This window comes from Bos taurus, chromosome 15 (assembly GCF_002263795.3).
Source record: "Bos taurus isolate L1 Dominette 01449 registration number 42190680 breed Hereford chromosome 15, ARS-UCD2.0, whole genome shotgun sequence".
Lineage (NCBI taxonomy): Eukaryota > Metazoa > Chordata > Mammalia > Artiodactyla > Bovidae > Bos > Bos taurus.
In genome coordinates, this window is record NC_037342.1 from 3409912 (window position 1) to 3424736 (window position 14825).

A 14825-nucleotide genomic window follows, 5' to 3' on the forward strand; every position below is an offset into this window, starting at 1 on the left:
CCAGGTAAATAAAAGGTCGGGAACACAGCCATACTTTTCAACAGAAAATTGGATTAAAGATTTACTGAACATGGCCCCACCGATTCAGAGCAAGACCCCATTTCCTCGTAGGTCAGTCTCTCCCATCAGGAAACTTCCATAAGCCTCTTATCCTTCTCCATCAGAGAGCAGACAGACTGAAAACCACATTCACAGGAAACTAACCAATCTGATGACACAGACCCACAGCCTTGTCTAACTCAAAGAAACTATGAGCCATGCCTTGTAGGGCCACCCAAGACAGAGGGGTCATGGTGGAAAGTTCTGACAAAACGCGATCCACTGGAGAAAAATATGGCAAACCCATTTTAGTGAGAACCCTATGTACAACATGAAAAGGCAAAAAGATAGGACACTGAAAGATGAACTCCCCAGGGCGGTGGGTGCCCAATATGCTACTGGAGATCAGTGGAGAAATAACTCCAGAAAGAGTGAAAAGACGGAGCCAAAGCAAAAATAACACCCAGTTGTGGATGTGACTGGTGATGGAAGTAAAGTCCGATGCTGTAAAGAGCAATATGGCATAGGAACCTTGAATCAAGGTAAATTGGAAGTGGTCAAACAGGGATAGCAAGAGTGCACATTGACATCTTAGGAATCAGCGAACTGAAATGGACTGGAATGGTAGAATTTAACTCAGATGACCATTATATCTACTACTGCAGACAAGAATACCTTAGAAGAAATGGAGTAGTTATCATAGTCAACAAAAAAGTCTGAAATATAGTACTTTGATGCAATCTCAAAAATGACAGAATCATCTCTGTTCATTTACAAAACAAACCATTCAATATCACAGTAATCTAAGTCTATGCCCTGACTAGTAATGCTGAAGAAGTTGAAGTTGAATCATTCTATGAAGACCCACAAGACCTTCTATAATTAACACCCCCAAAAAGATGTCCTTTGCATTATAGGGGACTGGAATGAAAAAGTAGGAAGTCAAGAAATATCTAGAGTAACAGATAAACTTGGCCTTGGAGTACAGAATGAAGCAGGGCAAAGGCTAATAGAGTTGTGCCAAGAGAATACACTGGTTACAGCAAACACCATCTTCCAACAACACAAGAGAAGACTCTACATATGGACATCACCAGATGGTCAACACTGAAATCAGATTGATTATATTCCTTGCAGCCAGAGATGAAGAAATGCTACACAGTCAGCAAGAAAAAGACTGGGAGCTGACTGTGGCTTAGATCATAAACTCCTTATTTCAAACTTCAGACTTAAATTGAAGAAAGTAGGGAAAACCACTAGACCATTCAGTTATGACCTAAATCAAATCCCTTATGATTATACAGTGGAAGTCCCAAATAGATTCAAGGGATTAGATCTGATAGAGAGCCTGAAGAACTATGGACAGAGGTTTGTGACATTGTACAGAAGGCAGGGATAAGACCACCCCCAAGGAAAATAAATGCCAAAAGGCAAAACGGTTGTCTGAGAAAGCCTTACAAATAGCTGAGGAAAGAAGAGAAGCAAAAGGCAAAGGAGAAAAGGAAAGATATACCCATTTGAATGCAGAATTCCAAAGAATAGCAAAGAGAGATAGGAAAGCCTTCCTTTGTGACCAATGCAAAGAAATAGAGGAAAACAATAGAATGGGAATGTCTAGAGATCTCTTCAAGAAAACTAGAGAAATCAAGGGAAAATTTCATGCAAAGACGGGTTCAACAAAGGACAGAAATGGTATGGACCTAATAGAAGCAGAAGATATTAAGAAGAGGTGACAAGAATACACAGAACTATACAAAAAAGATCTTCAAAACCCAGATAATGACAATGGTGTGATCACTCAACTAGAGCTAAACATCCTGGAATGTGAATTCAAGTTGGTGGGCCTGAAGATGCATCACTGCCAATAAAGATAGTGAAGGTGATAGAATTCCAGCTGAGCTATTTCAAATCCTAAAAGATGATGTTGTGAAAGTGCTGTACTCAATATGCCAGCAAATTTGGAAAACTCAGCAGTGGCCATAGGACTGGAAAAGGTCAGTTTTCATTATAATCCCAAAGAAAGGCAATGCTAAAGAATGCTCAAACTACCTCACAATTGTACTCATCTCACATGCTAGTAAAGTAATGCTCAAAATTCTCCAAGCCAGGCTTCAACAAAATGTGAACCATGAACTTCCAGATGTTCAAGCTGGTTTTAGAAAAGGCAGAGGAACCAAAGATCAAATAGCCAACATCCGTTTGATAATCAACAAAGAAAGAGAATTCCAGAAAGACATCTGTTGCTGTTGCTGTTAAGTCGCTTCAGTCATGTCCGACTCTGTGCAACCCCATAGATGGCAGCTCCCTGGCTCCCCCATCCCTAGGATTCTCCAGGCAAGAATACTGGAGTGGGTTGCCATTTCCTTCTCCAATGTATGAAAGTGAAGAGTGAAATTGAAGTCATTCAGTCGTGTCTGACTCTTTGCGACCCCATGGACTGCAGCCTACCAGGCTTCTCCATCCATGGGATTTTCCAGGCAAGAGTACTGGAGTGGGGTGCCATTGCCTTCTCCAGAAAGACATCTACTTCTCCTTTATTGACTACATCAAAGTCTTTGACTGTGTGGATCACAACAAACTGTGGGAATATTCTTCAAGAGATGTGAATAACAGACCACCTTATTGCCTCCTGAGAAATCTGTATGCAGGTCAGGAAGCAACAGTTAGAACTAGACATGGAACAACAGATTGGTTCTGAATTTGGAAAGGAGTATGTCAAGGCTGTATATTGTCACCCTGCTTATTTAACTTATATGCAAGGCACATCATGAGAAATGCTGGGCTGGATGAAGCACAAGCTGGAATCAAGATTGCTGGGAGAAATATCAATAACCTCAGATACGCAGATGACACCGCCCTTATATCAGAAAGTGAAAAACTAAAGAGCCTCTTGATAAAAGTGAAAGAGGGGAGTGAAAAAGTTGGTTTAAAGCTCAACATTCAGAAAACTAAGATCATGACATCTGGTCCCATCACTTCATGGCAAATAGATGGGGAAACAGTGGAAACAATGGCTGACTTTATTTTTCTGGGCTCCAAAATCACTGCAGATGGTGACTTCACCCATGAAATTAAAAGACGCTTGCTCCTTGGAAGAAAATTTATGATGAACCTAGACATCATATTAAAAAGCAGAGACATTACTTTGCCATCAAAAGCCCATTTAGTCAAAGCCATGGTTTTCCCACTGGTCATGTATGGATGCGAGAGTTGGACTATAAAGAAAGCTGAGTGCTGAAGAGTTGATGCTTTTGAACTGTGGTGTTGTAGAAGACTTTTGAGAGTCCCTTGGGCTGCAAGAAGATCCACCCTGTCCATCCTAGAGGAAATCAGTCCTGATTGTTCACTGGAAGAACTGATGCTGAAGCTGAAACTCTAATACTTTGGCCAACTGATGTGAAGAACTGATTCATTTGAAAAGACTTTGATGCTGGGAAATTTTGAAGGCAGGAGGAGAACAGGACGACAGAGGATGGGATGGTTGGATGGCATCACTGACTCAATGGACATAAGTTGGAGTAAATTCCTGGAGTTGGCGATAGACAGGGTGGCCTGGCATGCTGTAGTCCATGGGTCGCAAAGAGTCGGACACAACTGAGTGACTGAACTGAACTGAACTGGAACCACCAGGGTCCATGATGTTACCTTTTCTTTCCCACCTACCACCAGAGCCACCCCTGCTACATTCACTACCTAGGAGTTGGAAAGATGTCGGGTGGAAGTGTTTGGGTTTTGGGGCCTTAGACTGGTTGCACTCTGGATGAAGTTCTGTCTTCCACACCCTGAATCAGGGCACTTCCAGTATCCTCCTCAAAATGGGTTCCCTTGGAAACCCCAGGGCCTTGTGTGAGAAGGTTCTTTGTCTACTCCACAACCTTCCATGTGATCCATGGGTTCTTCAGGACCTCCAAGGCCCCTGGACCTCCTCAGGAGGTAGTGGCATCCATCTGTCTTCACAATGTGTCATTCCTTCCCACATGTTGTTCATTGGAAGCTTCCTTTTTGCAAGAGAATCTCTTAAAAATTTCCCCATCAAACCACTCTACAGCAATTTTGGCAGATCTTTAAATTTTAACAGTTCTGCACTGCTTAAAGAAGTCTGCCAGATCATCTAATGTCACACTGGCATTTAATCTGTCCTTAAACATAAACTGAACTGTCACCAGAGTCTTCATCTGGACCTACAGTGGGCCTAAATCAAGATCTTGTCCTTCATCCATGTGTCCACCAAGCTTATTGAAGCCACCTCAGTCCTAGCAACCATCCTACCTCATCTTCTCCCTGCCACCTCTGCTCATACTTCCCCAATCAAATCTCCTTTCCTCTGCCCCAGGTACCAGGTCACTCATTCTCCAGTTCTCTTCTGGCCAGGACATCCTCCAGACTCCTGCTTGTAAACGAGAGTGGGGTGCTCTTGGGGTGGTTGTGTGGAATGAATTGTGTGCCCATAGCTGCCACTGTGTTGCCTATATTGCCTTGGAACCTGGCTATAGGATCCATTGGGGATGAAGGGTAACTAGTGGGTGGCTGCTGCTCATAGTTGCTTCGTTGACCATCATTGGAGCTTCCTTTTGCAAGAGAATCTCTTAAAAATTTCCCCATCAAACCACTCTACAGCAATTTTGGCAGATCTTTATAAGACACTGTAGCATCATAATCTTTGGGTTTTCCTGTTTGTTTGTCCAAGTAGACATGAATCATGGGTTGTCCAGTCCTTAATTTTAACAGTTCTGCACTGCTTAAAGAAGTCTGCCAGATCATCTAATGTCACACTGGCATTTAATCTGTCCTTAAACATAAACTGAACTGTCACCAGAGTCTTCATCTGGACCTACAGTGGGCCTAAATCAAGATCTTGTCCTTCATCCATGTGTCCACCAAGCTTATTGAAGCCACCTCACTCTCTAGCAACCATTCTACCTCATCTTCCTCCCTGCCCACCTCTGCTCATACTTCCACAATCAAATCTCCCTTTTCCTCTGCCCAGGTAAACCAGGTCACTCATTCTCCAGTTCTCTTCTGGCCAGGAACATCCTCCAGACTCCTGCTTGTAAACGAGAGTGGGGTGCTCTTGGGGTGGTTGTGTGGAATGAATTGTGTAGCCCATAGCTGCCACTGTGTTGCCTATATTGCCTTGGAACCTGGCTATAGGATCCATTGGGGGATGAAGGGTAACTAGTGGGTGGCTGATGCTCATAGTTGCTTCGTTGACCATAGTAGCTACTCTGCTGTCCATAGCTGAGCAAGCTAGGTGTCATATGCAGAATAAGCTGCATAAGAGGCCTGGTTGGTAATATCTGTAACAGTGATTGTATCATAAGCAGCAGTACCATATACTGGACAGGCTGACAATACCCTTGTGGAGGGTGCAGTTCAAGTAGAATATCCATTGGGAGGCTCCCCATAGGAAGTTGCATATGTGGTCTGCCAGGCTGCATTCCTCTGAGCCTGGGTATAACTGACATCAGTGGGCTATCCATAGGATGCATATGCCTGAGTGGCTGTACATATCCAAGAGTGGGGTAGGTGGTGTAAGCACCATAGCCCTACTGGGCTGTAGGTACTGTAATATCCATGGGTACCCTTTTCTTTCCACAATTACAAATTTCAAATATAATGAAAATAGAATAAAGTAGGTCTTAGATAAGCAGCACTTAAACTTCTAGGCATTCACAATGCAAAAATATCTTAGAAGCATTTTTTTTTTTTTTTTTTAGTTCCTACTCAGATGGTAGATGCTGTGTTGAGTTTCGTGGAGATAAAAATGAGTAAGATGCAGACTTTTACAGAAAGTAATCATAAGCCAGTCACAATGACTCCTTTTTGAGCTCATGCTTGAAATTAAAATATAATAATAATCACTAATAGCAATAATAATCACTCACTAATAGCAAGTTCTTCCAGTGTTTCCCATTTGCCTTCTTCTTCACTAGAGAGTAACCCTTTGTTCTCAAGGGCTGGAGAAATTAAAGTGTATTGGACTTAGTTACTGGAGAAGGCAATGGCAACCCACTCCAGTACTCTTGCCTGGACAATCCCATGGACAGGGGAGCCTGGTGGGCTGTGGTCCATGGGGTCGCTAAGAGTCGGACACAACTGAGTGACTTCACTTTCACTTTTCACTTTCCTGCATTGAAGAAGGAAATGGCAACCCACTCCAATGTTCTTGTCTGGAGGATCCCAGGGATGGAGGAGCCTGGTGGGCTGCCATCTATGGTGTCACACAGAGCGGACACGACTGAAGTGACTTAGCAGCAGCAGCAGCAGCAGGACTTAGTTACAAAGAATTATCAGTCTTATATGGTTGTGACAGCTGAAAAAAATCTCAACAAAAATTACAGTGAAAAATCAAAATTGTTGTCCAGACTAGGGTAAATACCTAAAGATTTATCATACCTTTAAGATAAAATGAATCCTGTTATGTTTTTACTTTTTTAAGATATGAAAACCACTTCTCAAAACTAAGCAAACCACTTTGAAAAACATTGCTTTGGAGATATTTTTGAAAGTAAATATATAAAATAGAAATCTTCATGGTATATATTAAGCTTTAGCTATAAATTAGCTGTTTTGAGCACTTAATTAAAATACTATCTCATCCTTTTATAGAGTAGAATGATTTTCCTATAAGAAACAGAGTTTGATATCAAGATCAGGAATTTGCAATCTCCCAGCTTAATCAAGGCTGAGTACTCTCATTGCCTACTAATATATCAGAAACTGATGTGGTCGTACTCTGTGAATTCAGGTGTGCTGCTGAAATGACTCATACTGGCAGAAAGTTCAGGTTCATTAGGTAAAAATCAAACTTGATCTTGCCTTGTAACGAAATCTTCTAACATCCATTTAAAAAACAATTGTGTAGCTCTTTGTGTTTCAAACACTTCTATCAATTTCTCCGAAAATACATATGTTCTTCTAATTTATTCAAATGTGTTAAAATCACAGTTTATCTTAACAGCACAACTTTTTATAAGTGCTAAAAAAAATACTCCTGACATAATTAAAGAAGGACATGAGATAGCATTTTACTCTTAGAGAATGGAAATGGATCTTTTTAATTGTCTATAACTTCCTATGCAAAACTCCAAAAACACAGATATTCTTGAAAATTGTCTAAAAGTAAGAGTATTTTAAGGTATAAGGTCAAAAGGTGGATGGGAAAAAAAAAGAAAAAAATCTTTGTTTATATAAGAAGTGAATTATAAATTTTGGTTACTTTAGGTTAGAAAGCCTACTTTCTTAGCCACCACTAACTGGAATGCAATTATGTGTTACTGATGAGGTATTGAATAGTCAAAAATTAGTGCTAATAATGGAGAAGGCAATGGCACCCCACTCCAGCATTCTTGCCTGGAAAATCCCATGGACAGAGGAGCCTGGTGGGCTTCAGTCCATGGGGTTGCTAAGAGTCAGACACAACTGAGCGACTTCAGTTTCACTTTTCACTTTCATGCATTGGAGAAGGAAATGACAACTCACTCTAGTGTTCTTGCCTGGAGAATCCCAGGGAAGGGGGAGCCTGGTGGGCTGCCATTTATGGGGTCGCACAGAGTCAGACACGACTGAAGCGACGCAGCAGCAGCAGAAGCAGTACTAATAAAGTATTGTTTTGTCATTTACGTAGCTAATATCCACATGATTGATATATTTCCTTGTCATGTGTGACAAAATATGGGCCCCAAGTGATTCTCTGAGATATATATTGTCTTGAAAATTTTAAGTACATGAGACATAGAGGAGGCTGAATATATGCACTACTTTGATTTGGTCTGATGGGCTTAGAGCTTAAAGAAGTCAATTATATAATAGTTCTATTGGCCATTGGGATTCTTATTCCTTGCTTGTCTCTCATCACATCTCTAAAGTGAATGATCTGTTATGATCAGTATCTTTAGAGAACAAACTTATGGTTACCAAAGGGGAAGAGTTGAGGGGAAGGCTAAATTGGGGTTTGGGGATTGACATGTACAGACAGCTATATTTAAAATAAAATGCCTTTCCAGACTTCCCTTGAGGTCCATTGGTTATTAATCTGCCTGTCAACACAAGGGACAAGGGTTCGATCCCTGGTCTGGGAAGATTCCACATGCGGCAGGACAACAAAGCTTGTGTACCACAACTGCTGAGCCTGTGCTCTAGAGCCCTCAAGCTACAACTGTGGAGCCCAGCTGTTGAAATACATGTGCCCTAGAGCCCATGTTCCACAACAAGAGAAGCCATCAAATGAGAAATCTTCACATTAGAGAATAGCTCTTGCTCACTGCAACTAGAGAAAGCTCACAGGCAGCAATGAAGATCCAGCACAGCCAAAAATAAATAAATAAATTTTAGAAATAAAATGTCTTTCCATGAAAAAGAAAGATTTTTGTTTTCTCAGATCTTTTTTTATGTCAAAAGATTGTTATTTGTAAATGTTTTTCATGATTTTTTTGAGTCATATAGCAAGTATTGTTGCCATGTGAACTATATGTGTAAAGCAGAGAAATTAATGGTTATTTCCTTTCTTTTAGCAATCATGTAATAAATACAAACAGTTTTAAGTTGGGCTAATTCTGAAAATCCCATACAGATGTATGATGAAGCAGCCATTGATCACAGAGTCTAACAATCCAGGCGGGAAGGCAACACATGCAAATGCATATAATATCTACAATTGTTAAAAGTACACCTCATGAGTGGAATTGAGAAATGTTGTGGCTGAGAAAGGGAAAGACCCATTCGACTTTGAAGTTATCAGGGAAGACTTTACAAGGTCAGTAGACAAAGCAGTGTTTGTAGATAAGCACAGCAGAAGACCACAGTTTAACCTCTTCTTTAATTTCCTATTTAATGTTTAAATCTCCATACCTCACTTTGTCATTTGTAACAGATTTAAAGCTTTTGTCTCAAGGACAAATTGCATTAAATATAAAAGGCAAAAAATAAAGGATTGAGAAAAAAATCATAGGAGAAAATTTTAATGATCTTGGGATAGCAAAAGCTTCCTTAAATAATACAGAAAGAGGCTGAGTGTATTAATTTTTGTTTTGTCTTCACCAACCGGTAAGATAGCAGAAGAAAAATGGACAGACTACAAGAAGATGTGACAATATTGATGATACTATGTCTGAGAGATGACTCATGTCAAGAATATATTAAAAAAAAAAAACCTTTTTGGATTAGGTAAACAAATGCATTGAAAAATAGGTAAGAGACTTGCCAGTCACATCACAAGATAAGCAGTCCACTTGCCCCATAAACATGAAAAGTGTTTGACTTCATTTATTATTTGAGAAATGCAGAATAGAATCACAGTACATACAATTTTACTAGAAGAATGGAAATGACAAAAGAAAGTTCCAAATGTGTAGGAACTAAAATTCTCACATACTCTTAGTAGAAGGATAGACTGGTAAAACCGCCTTGGAAGTTCTTCGATAATTTCCAATCAACTCAAGCATAAGCTGACTCTATAACTCAGCAATTCCAGCCATAGGAATATAAGTGTATTGTTTCATATTTATGCTGTAACAAATTATCAAAATTTTTGTGGCTTAAAACAGCATAAATTTGTTATCTTACAGTTCTTTAAATCAAAACCTTATCAGCTCTCACTAGGCTAAACTAAAGCAGTTATGTTCCTTTCTGCACACTCCAGGTGAGACTCCCTTTTGAAGCCATTCCCAGCTTCTAAAACTGCCCTGCATTCCTCAAGTCATGGCCAAGACCTGAATTATTAATGCCAGGGATGTTCCTCACCTTACTTCCCCCACTGAGTCTCTCTATTTGTCTTTCTGTCATCTCTCTGCTCTCTCCGCCAGTATTTCTGTCTCTATTTGTGATTTCTTTTCTCCATGTGTCTGATTTTCTCCCTCTTTTTCACTCTTTCTCCTTCACAGTAGTGAGGAAAGTTTCTTTGCTTTTAAAGATTTATGTGATCAACTGGGCCTATCTAAATAACCTAGGTCACTTCAGTTCAGTTCAGTCGCTCAGTCGTGTCCGACACTTTGGGACCTCATGAATCGCAGCACACCAGGCCTCTCTGTCCATCACGAACTCCCGGAGTTCACCCAGACTCACATCCATCGAGTCAGTGATGCCATCCAGCCATCTCATCCTCTGTCGTCCCCTTCTCCTCCTGCCCCCAATCCCTCCCAGCATCAGAGTCTTTTCCAATGAGTCAACTCTTCGCATGAGGTGGCCAAAATACTGGAGTTTCAGCTTTAGCATCATTCCTCCCAAAGAAATTCCCAGGACTGATCTCCTTCAGAATGGATTCGCTGGACCTCCTTGCAGTCCAAGGGACTCTCAAGAATCTTCTCCAACACCACAGTTCAAAAGCATCAATGCTTTGGTGCTTAGACTTCTTCACAGTCCAACTCTCACATCCATACATGCCACTGGAAAAACCATAGCCTTGACTAGATGGACCTTTGTTGACAAAGTAATGTCTCTGCTTTTGAATATGCTATCTAGGTTGGTCACAACTTTCCTTCCAAGGAGTAAGCATCTTTTAATCTCATGGCTGCAGTCACTATCTGTAGTGATTTTGGAGCCCCCAAAAATAAAGTCTGACACTGTTTCCACTGTTTCCCCATCTATTTCCCATGAAATGATGGGACTGGATGCCATGATCTTCGTTTTCTGAATGTTGAGCTTCAAGCCAACTTTTTCACTCTCCTCTTTCACTTTCATCAAGAGGCTTTTTCGTTCCTCTTCACTTTCTGCCATAAAGGTGGTGTCATCTGCATATCTGAGGTTATTGATATTTCTCCCGGCAATCTTGATTCCAGCTTGTGTTTCTTCCAGTCCAGCATTTCTCACGATGTACTCTGCATATAAGTTAAATAAACAGGGTGACAATATATAGCCTTGAGGTACTCCTTTTCCTATTTGGAACCAGTCTGTGTTCCATGTCCAGTTCTACCTGTTGCTTCCTGACCTGCATACAGATTTCTCAAGAGGCAGGTCAGGTGGTCTGGCATTCCCTTCTTTTTCATAATTTTCCACAGTTTACTGTGATCCACACAGTCAAAGGCTTTGGCATAGTCAATCAAGAAGAAATAGATGTTTTTCTGGAACTCTCTTGCTTTTTCCATGATCCAGCGGATGTTGGCAATTTGATCTCTGGCTCCTCTGACTTTTCTAAAACCAGCTTGAACATCAGCAAGTTCACGGTTCATGTATTGCTGAAACTTGGCTTGGAGAATTTACTCCATCTTAAATTATTAAATCATATCTGCAAAGTCCTATTGGTCATGTAGAATGCTGACAGATTTGAGGATCTAGGAAGTAGTTATCAAGTTCAAAAACAGGCAAAATTAATCAATATATTAGAAATCATGATGGGAGCATCCTTGTGGAGGATGTGATTTATGATTAGGACATGGGTGGGGGAACTTTCCAGGATGACAGCACTGTTATGTTTCTTATCCTGGGCACTGGGTAATGTGTTTACTAGTTTGTGAAAATTATATATATTATACTTAAATATTACATTTGAAAAATAGAGCAGTAGGTATAATAACCAAATGACATAAAAATATTAGAAATTATCTTTATTATCTACTATTTGATAGATGTACTGATATGTTTTCCTGTTCTCACGTAGCCCATAAGATAAGCATTATTTTTCCAACTTAACAAATAAAGGTGTTAAGAACCAGAAGTGCTAAGTAGCATAGCTAATAAATATCACCTTGACTTAAAAAAAAAATTCTTACTTTTTGCTTCTAAATAATGAAAATCATTGGGCTTCTCTGATAGCTCAGTTAGTAAAGAATCTGCTTACAATGCAGGAGACACCGGTTCGATTCCTGGGTTGGGAAGATCTGCTGGAGAAGGGATAGGCTATCCTAATATACTTTATTACTAATAAAGGACAGAAATGGTATGGATCTAACAGAAGCAGAAGATATTAAGAAAAGGTGGCAGGAATACATAGAAGAAATATACACAAAAGATTGTCATGACCCAGATAATCACTCACCTAGAGCCATATATCCTGGAGTGTGAAGTCAAGTGGGCCTTAGGAAGCATCACTATGAACAAAGCTAGTGAAGGTAATGGAATTCAGGTTGAGCTATTTCAAATCCTAAGAGATGATACTGCTAAAGTACTACACTCAATATGCCAGCAAATTTAGAAAACTCATCAGTGGAGACAGGACTGGAAAAAGGTCAGTTTTCATTCCAATCCCAAAGAAAGGCAATGCAAAATAATCTTCAAACTACTGGACATTTGTACTCATCTCACACACTGGCAAAGTAATGTTCAAAGTTTTCCAAGCTATGTGTCAACAGTACATAAAATAAGAACTCTCAGATGGTCAAGGTGGATTTAGAAGAGGCAGAGGAACCAGAGATCAAATTGCCAACATCCGTTGAATCATAGAAAAAATGAGAGTTCCAGAAAAATATCTACTTCTGCTTTATTGACTATGCCAAAGCCTTTGACTGTGTGTATCACAACAAACTGTGGGGAAATTCTTCAAGACATGGGAATTCCATACCACCTTACCTGCCTCCTAAGAAATCTGTATGCAGGTGAAGAAGCAACAGTTAGAACCAGACATGGAGCAACAGACTGGTTCCAAATTGGGGAAGGAGTACATAAAGGTTGTATATTGTTATCCTGATTATTTAACTTATATGCATAACACATCATGCAAAACACTGGGCTGGATGTAGCACAAGCTGGAATCCAGATTTCCAGGAGAAGTATAAATAACCTCAGATATGCAGATACAACACCCTTTTATCAGAAAGCAAGGAAGAACTAAAGAGTCTCTTGATGAAAGTGAAAGAAGAGAGTGAAAAAGTTGGCTTAAAATTCAGCATTCAGAAAATTAAGATCATGGCATCTGGTCCCATCACTTCATGGAAAATAGATGGAGAAGCAATGGAAACAGTGAGAGACTTTATTTTGAGGGGGCTCTAAAAATCACTGAAGATGGTGACTGCACTCATGAAATTTAAAGACACTTGCTCCTTGGAAGAAAAGCTATGACCAACCTAGACACCATATTAAAAAGCCGAGACACTACTTTGCCAACAAAAGTCCATCTAGTCAAAGCTATGGTTTTTCTAGAAGTCACGTATGGATGTAAGAGTTGGACTATAAAGAAAGCTGAGCACCAAGGAATTGATGCTTTTCAACTGTGCTGTTAGAGAAGACTCTTCTGACTCCCTTGGACTGTATGGAGATCAAACCAGTCAATCCTAAAGGAAATCAGTCATGAATATTCATTGGAAGGACTGATGCTGAAGCTGAAACTCCAATACTTTGGCCACCTGATGAGAAGAACTAACTCATTGGAAAAGAGCCTGCTGCTTGGAAAGATTGAAGGTGGGAGAAGGGGATGAGAGAGGATGAGATGTTTGGATGGCATCACAGACTCAATGGACATGACTTTGAGCAAACCCTGGGAATTGGTGATGGACAGATAAGCCTGGCGTGCTGCAGTCCATGGGGTGGCAAAGAGTCAGATGACTGAACAACTGAACTGAACTGAATGGAAATTATCCTTTGCTTTACTTATATAAAACTTCATCACTTCATATATGATATTGAAAATTTTGAACATGCTTCTCTATTAGATTCTATTTACTGTTTTCTGGCCAGTGGCAAATAAGTACCTATAACTATATGCAGCATACACATCAGAATGCATGGTCAGTCACTTCAGTGGTATTCAACTCTTTGTGTCCCTATGTACTGTGCTTGCCAGGCTTCTCTGCCCATGGGATTCTCCAGACAAGAATAACCAGAGTGGATTGCCATGCCCTCCTCCAGGGGATCTTCCCAACTCAGGGATCAAACCTGAGTCTCCTGCATTGCAGGAGGCTTCTTTCCCACTGAGCCATCAGGGAAGCCCCTATATATAGCATATAATCAAATATTTTAGGAATAATTTCAGTTGCTTCTATAAAATTTACAGTCAATATCACTGAAACTTGAAATGACATTGCCTTCCAGAATATATAAGCCAAGACTTCTGCTTTTATAAGGGATGTTGTTCTCATAAATCATGGGGAAAAAAGAGCCCTTGGAAAGGCAGAAGGATCCTAGGGAGCTATGGGATTCACTATGTCTTTATCAACAGCTTTTAGAACACTCCAATTATCTATGTAGCATCAAGTATGCTTAAAAGATGAACTCTTCAACACTAGAGAGAAATAATTCCTTGCAAGGCTTTGAGGTGAGAAGGTTTATAGAACTTTAAGGTTGATTCTCTGTTCTAAGTTTGGAAATCCCATTTGATATGAAAGTGAAGTGAAAGTGTTATTCATTCAATCTTGTTTGACTTTTTACAAAATCATGGACATTAGCCCACCAGACTCCTCTGTCCTTGGGATTCTTTAGGCAAGAATCCTGGAGTGGGTTGCCATTTCCTCTCCAGGGGATCTTCTTGACCTGAAGATTGAACCCAGGTCTCCTGTAGTGCAGGCATATTCTTTGCCATCCAAGCCACCAGGGAAGCCATTTGATATGGGTTTCCCTAAATGTAACTAAAATCTGTGATTCTTATGTATCAGTCTGATGGAGGCTACCAGAATATTTGGTTAATGAGTTGCATACTAGGAAAAAATATAGTGAATTTTAAAATTTCTCATACTTTTGCCATTTCTTGGAATAATGTTTATCTTCATGTCCTGCTAAGAAAACAAGGTAAATTAGGATTCAACTTAAATTCAAACTACAAAATTCTTTATCACATATTCTAGCTATACGTTATCAAAATATATGTTATATGAAATAAACCTGATATCTTAAACATATTCAACCCATTTTTAAGTTTTCTT

At 40.0% G+C, this 14825-nt stretch overlaps 1 pseudogene; it reads right to left on the reverse strand.

The window, feature by feature from the left end:
• Positions 1-3426: 3426 nt before the first annotated feature.
• Positions 3427-14825, reverse strand: part of LOC100140955 (RNA-binding protein EWS-like) — a 32189-nt pseudogene continuing 20790 nt past the window's right edge.